Genomic DNA, 6,089 nt, shown 5'->3' with positions numbered 1-6,089 from the left:
ATTTGAAAAATTCAGGCAAGTTTGTTTTAAAACTTACGATTTAGATCCCGCGCATTATTATACGGCACCGGGGCTATCTTGGGATGCCATGTTAAAATTCACCAAAATTAAATTAGAATTATTGACGGATATAGATCAAGTTCATTTTATTAAGAAAGGTGTCCGTGGAGGTATTTCTCAATGCTCCCTACGGTACGCTAAAGCTAATAATAAATATATGGATAATTATAACCCCAATTTACCATCATCGCATTTAATGTATTGGGACGCGAATAATTTGTATGGATGGGCGATGTCGCAATATTTACCGGTTTCCAGTTTCAAGTGGTTAGATGATACCCAAATTCTAAATTTTAATTTTAATAATATATCCGATACTTCAGATTACGGTTACATTTTAGATGTAGATATCGAATATCCCGAGTATTTGCATGATACGCATAATGATTTAGCTTTTTTATGTGAAAATATTTTACCACCTAACGGTAGATGTGAAAGCGATAAAAGATTGATTCCAAATTTATTTAATAAAACAAATTATGTTGTGCATTATAGAAATTTAAAGCAGGCCGTTGCTAACGGTCTTAAAGTTTCTAAAATTAATAGAGTTTTATCGTTCAGACAGTCTATCTGGTTGAAATCTTACATCGATAAGAATACAGCATTACGCCAATCCGCTAATAATTCTTTTGAAAAAGATTTTTTCAAGTTAATGAATAATGCGGTTTTTGGTAAAACCATGGAAAATGTAGATAAGCGAGTCGATGTAAGATTAGTGACCAGTTGGGATGATGTTCATACTAGCGAAATCTCCGGTCGTCCTCGTTTAGGAGCTCGGAGTTTAATTGCGAAATTAAATTTTAAAAGCATAAGCATATTCACAGAAACGTTTTCGGCAATTCAAATGGATCGTCTCCATGTCGTTTACGATAAACCTCTATATGTTGGTTTTACGGTTTTAGAATTGTCTAAATTGTTAATGTATAATTTTTATTATGATTTCTTAAAACCAAAGTACGGTGAATCTATTCGCTTATGTTACATGGATACCGATAGCTTCACCGTACTAATTGATTCCGATGATGTTTATAGAGACGTGAAATTGAATTTAGATAAATTTGACACATCGAACTACAGTCCTGATAATCAGTTTGACATACCGTTACATAATAAAGCTGTTTTGGGTAAAATGAAAGACGAGAATTGCGGAAACATAATGGTTGAATTTATCGGTTTGAGGTCTAAAGTGTATGCGAATAGGGTCGCTGATGGTCGGGTTACAAAGAAATCTAAAGATGTTAAGAAAGCTATTGTTAAACATAACATATCTTTTCAAAATTATTTAGATTGTTTAAATTCAAAATCGGTTTTATTTAAAAAACAAACGTTATTTAGAAGGTTCAATCATAACATATTTACAGCATTACAAAATAAATTGGTTCTATCACCAAATGATTCCAAGCGATATATTTGTAATAATGGAATTAATACATTCGCTTGGGGTCATTATAGTATTAATGACGATAGTACATAGTTTAATTTTAAGTTAATTTATTCGTATTTATTGTAATTTATTGAAAAGTTCTCGATGGTTTAATTGTTTATTCGCTTTACTTTCTGTTTACATCACACTTTAGCTATGGTTCAAATCTCATTGGTAAGTATGTTAATTTACACCATCGAGATTTTTTTTATTGTTTTAATTCAATTGCAGGATTTTAAAGTCTATATACCTAAACGTTATGAAAATGAGATTTTAAAGGACGATACGTTTGCAATTTTAAAATCTTCAATCAATTCTTTGTGAATTTAAGACTAAAAAAAGAATTCATGTATTTGAGCTTTACGGGATGTTGCCCATCGAAATCATATTGAGATTGTGGAGAACATGGTTTACCAACCATTGGGATGTGTTGGGAACACTTAGGATCGATTTATTTTTTATACTGTGAGTAATTTCTATTGTTTCTCGAATTTTCCTTTTGAAATTTTGTTTTTTTTAATTTTATCAACAGTTGTTATTGGAAATTTGTTTATCTAGAGAGATGTTATTGCGTCTAACCACATTATTTTTTTTTGCGGTTACATTATCTCTACCGCCTGGTGCGAAATTTATTCATTCCGAACTTACACTCCAAACTGTTCACTTGAAGTTTATACACCGCTTATTGAAAAGATGGAACATCTAAATCGTTTAGGACAGTCTGAATTTTTACCTAAGAAAAAAGTGAGTGATTTACATTTACATACACCGTATCCAATTGTAGCAGCTAAACGTATTCCAAGCCGAGCTTGGCCTATGGTAATTGTTGAACTGGAAGCTAGATTTATTGTGTTTCTACCTAAACGTATTGCTGAAGTGATTTCCGATGCTGAAATTGTTGAACTACGTGAAATGTGTTTGGTATATCTTGGAGAACTTGAACTTAACAAGACATGTACTGTGCAAAAGATTGAATTTATAAAGAAGAAGAATATTGGTTCAAATGATGAAATTCCATCGGCATCTATTTCTTAAATGTAGTCATTTCAAGTTAATCACAGATTACATTATATATTGGTTTTTTTATATATTATGCTAATATAATTTATTGTTAATTTGAAATGTAATGATTTTTTTTTTATTTTTAATCCTATATTCCCACCACCACCACCATTTAATTTTTCAGCTCAAGTTACGCTAATTTACAGTTAAATTCTCAATCATAGCTAGCGTCATTATATTTAAATTTTTCTGTTTAATTTTATAAAAAATTCCTAAATCTAGTACTTACACCACTCAATCATAGGTGGCGCCATTGTATTTAAATTTTTCTATTTAATTTTCTAAAAATCCCTAGATCTCTAGTTACTTTTAATACCAACCTAATTTTTTTCCCCCCAAACTTTGGTTGGTATCCCCCCCTATAAATAATACATTGAGGCGTGACGTCACCGCAGGATTGGCAGGATTAACTTCCGGTCTAGAACCGGCATTCTTACACTACTGAAACCAAAAGTGATAGAAAGTTCAAACATGGCTCAGAACGGCGTATAACGTCATAATATCACGTTTTGGGCACATTTTGTTTTTTATCTCCAACATGCTCCAACATGTCATTTGGCGCCTGAATATCACAAATATGGTCAGCAGAATTATCGGAACCAAAAGTGATAGAAAGTTCAAACATGGCTCAGAACGGCGTATAACGTCATAATATCACGTTTTGGACACATTTTGTTTTTTATCTCCAACATGCTCCAACATGTCATTTGGCGCCTGAATATCACATATATGATGAGCAGAATTATCGGAACCAAAAGTGATAGAAAGTTCAAACATGGCTCAGAACGGCGTATAACGTCATAATATCACGTTTTGGGCACATTTTGTATTTATCTCCAACATGCTCTAACATATCATTTGGCGCCTGAATATCACATATATGGTCGATAGAATTATCGGATCCAAAAGTGATAGAAAGTTCAAACATGGCTCAGAACGGCGTATAACGTCATAATATCACGTTTTGGGCACATTTTGTTTTTATCTCCAACATGGTCCAACATGTCATTTGGCGCCTGAATATCACAAATATGATCAACAGAATTATCGGAACCAAAAGTGATAGGAAGTTCAAACATGGCTCAGAACGGCGTATAACGTCATAATATCACGTTTTGGGCACATTTTGTTTTTTATCTCCAATATGCTCCAACATGTCATTTGGTGCCTGAATATCACATATATGGTCGATAGAATTATCGGATCCAAAAGTGATAGAAAGTTCAAACATGGCTCAGAACGGCGTATAACGTCATAATATCACATTTTGGGCACATTTTGTTTTTTATCTCCAACATGCTCCAACATGTCATTTGGCCCCTGAATATCACATATATGCTCGACAGAATTATCGGAACCAAAAGTGATAGAAAGTTCAAACAAGGCTCAGAACGGCGTATAACGTCATAATATCATGTTTTGGGCACATTTTGTTTTTTATCTCCAACATGCTCCAACATGTCATTTGGCGCCTGAATATCACAAATATGATCAACAGAATTATCGGAACCAAAAGTGATAGGAAGTTTAAACATGGCTCAGAACGGCGTATAACGTCATAATATCACGTTTTGGGCACATTTTGTTTTTTATCTCCAACATGCTCCAATATGACGTTTGGCCCCTGAATATCACATATATGGTCGACAGAATTATCGGACCCAAAAGTGATAGAAAGTTCAAACATGGCTCATAACGGAGTATAACGTCATAATATCACGTTTTGGGCACATTTTGTTTTTATCTCCAACATGCTCTAACATGTCATTTGGCGCCTGAATATCACAAATATGGTCAGCAGAATTATCGGAACCAAAAGTGATAGAAAGTTCAAACATGGCTCAGAACGGCGTATAACGTCATAATATCACGTTTTGCGCACATTTTGTTTTTTATCTCCAACTTGCTCCAACATGTCATTTGGCGCCTGAATATCACAAATATGGTCGGCAGAATTATCGGAACCAAAAGTGATAGAAAGTTCAAACATGGCTCAGAACGGCGTATAACGTCATAATATCACGTTTTGGGCACATTTTGTTTTTTATCTCCAACATGCTCCAACATGTCATTTGGCGCCTGAATATCACAAATATGGTCAGCAGAATTATCGGAACCAAAAGTGATAGAAAGTTCAAACATGGCTCAGAACGGCGTATAACGTCATAATATCACGTTTTGCGCACATTTTGTTTTTTATCTCCAACTTGCTCCAACATGTCATTTGGCGCCTGAATATCACAAATATGGTCGGCAGAATTATCGGAACCAAAAGTGATAGAAAGTTCAAACATGGCTCAGAACGGCGTATAACGTCATAATATCACGTTTTGGGCACATTTTGTTTTTTATCTCCAACATGCTCCAACATGTCATTTGGCGCCTGAATATCACAAATATGGTCAGCAGAATTATCGGAACCAAAAGTGATAGAAAGTTCAAACATGGCTCAGAACGGCGTATAACGTCATCATATCACGTTTTGGGCACATTTTGTTTTTTATCTCCAACATGCTCCAGCATGTCATTTGGCGCCTGAATATCACAAATATGGTCGGCAGAATTATCGGAACTAAAAGTGATAGAAAGTTCAAACATAGCTGAGAACGGCGTATAACGTCATAATATTACGTTTTGGGTACATCTTGTTTTTTATCTCCAACATGCTCCAATATGACATTTCGCCCCTGAATATCACATATATGGTCGACAGAATTATCGGAGCCAAACGTGATAGGAAGTTCAAACATGGTTCAGAACGGCGTATAACGTCATAATATCATGTTTTGGGCACATTTGGTTTTTATCTGCAACATGCTCCAACATGTCATTTGGCGCCTGAATATCACAAATATGGTCAGCAGAATTATCGGAACCAAAAGTGATTGGAAGTTCAAACATGTCTCAGAACGGCGTATAACGTCATAATATCACGTTTTGGGCACATTTTGTTTTTTATCTCCAACATGCTCCAACATGTCATTTGGCGCCTGAATATCACAAATATGATCTACAGAATTATCGGAGCCAAAAGTGATAGGAAGTTCAAACATGGTTCAGAACGGCGTATAACGTCATAATATCATGTTTTGGGCACATTTGGTTTTTATCTGCAACATGCTCCAACATGTCATTTGGCGCCTGAATATCACAAATATGGTCAGCAGAATTATCGGAACCAAAAGTGATTGGAAGTTCAAACATGTCTCAGAACGGCGTATAACGTCATAATATCACGTTTTGGGCACATTTTGTTTTTTATCTCCAACATGCTCCAACATGTCATTTGGCGCCTGAATATCACAAATATGGTCGGCAGAATTATCGGAACCAAAAGTGATAGAAAGTTCAAACATGGCTCAGAACGGCGTATAACGTCATAATATCACGTTTTGGGCACATTTTGTTTTTTATCTCCAACATGCTCCAACATGTCATTTGGCGCCTGAATATCACATATATGATGGGCAGAATTATCGGAACCAAAAGTGATAGAAAGTTCAAACATGGCTCAGAACGGCGTATAACGTCATAATATCACGTT

The 6,089-nt window shown here is 34.9% G+C and overlaps 1 long non-coding RNA gene across 2 annotated transcripts; it reads left to right on the top strand.

Moving 5' to 3' along the window:
• The first annotated feature begins 1,412 nt into the window (after positions 1 to 1,412).
• LOC139430305 (uncharacterized) lies at positions 1,413 to 2,495 on the top strand. 2 transcript variants are annotated; one of them, XR_011640776.1, is made up of 3 exons: positions 1,413 to 1,657; positions 1,715 to 1,948; positions 2,016 to 2,495. It is a non-coding gene; the product is annotated as an uncharacterized lncRNA (long non-coding RNA). The 2 variants fall into 2 exon arrangements; XR_011640775.1 differs by having other exon boundaries at positions 1,413 to 1,948.
• Positions 2,496 to 6,089: the final 3,594 nt, after the last annotated feature.

This window comes from Onthophagus taurus, chromosome 6 (genome assembly GCF_036711975.1).
Source record: "Onthophagus taurus isolate NC chromosome 6, IU_Otau_3.0, whole genome shotgun sequence".
NCBI classification, from domain to species: domain Eukaryota; kingdom Metazoa; phylum Arthropoda; class Insecta; order Coleoptera; family Scarabaeidae; genus Onthophagus; species Onthophagus taurus.
The sequence above is the reverse complement of the archived record's forward strand: the minus strand, read 5'-3'. Positions and strand labels throughout refer to the sequence as shown.